This window comes from Meleagris gallopavo, chromosome 13, assembly GCF_000146605.3.
Source record: "Meleagris gallopavo isolate NT-WF06-2002-E0010 breed Aviagen turkey brand Nicholas breeding stock chromosome 13, Turkey_5.1, whole genome shotgun sequence".
NCBI classification, from domain to species: domain Eukaryota; kingdom Metazoa; phylum Chordata; class Aves; order Galliformes; family Phasianidae; genus Meleagris; species Meleagris gallopavo.
Window position 1 is genome coordinate 5,229,906 of NC_015023.2, and position 1,404 is coordinate 5,231,309.

Sequence of the window (1,404 nt, forward strand, 5' to 3'; positions counted from 1 at the left end):
TTTGTCATGTGAGAAGGTTAACTGTCAGGATTACTGAGAGGAACTGCATTTCCAATGATTAAGGTGGGAATGCACCTCCTTACTGTTATGATGTTATGTGACTTCCCTGTGTTATCTTCTAAATATTCTGATTTTCCTTAATATAGATAAATTAAATTTGTTGCTCTCTGTGCTGATTAGAGGATATTTCATTTCTTACTGTGTTTACATTACACACAGCAATAATGTTGCTTAGAAACCTGTAATAAAAGCACACTGCTGATGTAGAGTATGTGTGGGCTTTTATGAATCTGGAACTCCATTTTCTTGTTTCACAGAACCCGTAATAAAGCGGCATAAACAGCTGAACTGAATAAATCAAGCAAGAGTGAGGCTCCAGACAACATCGCTTGGCAACTGGGAGACCATTATCTGGTCTGTAGGGATGATCAGCAAACCACGGGAAGGTTAGAGCATTCACCAGCCCTTCAGCTGTATGGAGCTTTACTCTGTGAGGAGTTAGGAGGAGTGCTGGTTTTCAGCCTGAAGGAAGAGGTGTTTTTCCATTTGACAAGCAGGGGAAAGTGATTTGGGCTGTGCTGGACGATGAATAAATGCTCTCTGTAGATTCCTGTTTACCAAGAGCTGACCAAATGCCTCAAAATAACTCAGTGATGAGGTAGTAGACAGCAATAAAATTAACCTTTAAAAAGCGTTCTCTAAACTGCAGTTAGGTGAATTTCCTTAAAAGAAAAATACAGACAGAAGCCTGATTAAGAACACCTCTCCTCCAGTGTTCTACCTCCGTGTGGAGGTGCAGCAAGCTGAGTCCAACTCAGAGCAACCAAATCAGATTCTGTTAGAGCGGGCCCAGCGCCAGCCTCCCAGATGCTCCCATTGCTGCCCTGCGGAAGCATCACAGGACCAGAGCAGGTCTTTAATATTTGCTGGCAGCTGCACTCGGGGCTATTTTAATCAGAGATCTTTAAAAAAAGAACTTGCTGTCAAGGCTTTGGTGCATTTTTCTCCTGTAGACATTTTGTGGTAAAAGAAAAAATATAATTAAAAAAAGAGAGAGCCAAACTCTTTTAATAGAGGCATGTCATTCTCACTTTCCTCTTTGAGATGTAAGCTTTGCACGGGAATACAAAACATTCACACACTGTTGCAGAGCTCTAAATTTTTGCAGAGGAAGTATTTCAAACTGCTATTTTTCTTTAAAAATGTGTAAGAAATACAAAAGCGCAGCTAGGTTAGGTTACGCTATTAACCACTGCAGCCGGGAGTGACAGAAGAACCACGCTCCTGTAAGGACACACCACTGCAAGCATGGCAAGCCTCACAGGCGCGAGCGAACAGCTGAGGCGCGAGGGTGCAGCGCAGCGCCGAGCCCCGCTGCCGGTGGGCGGCTCTGGAGATCGGCTG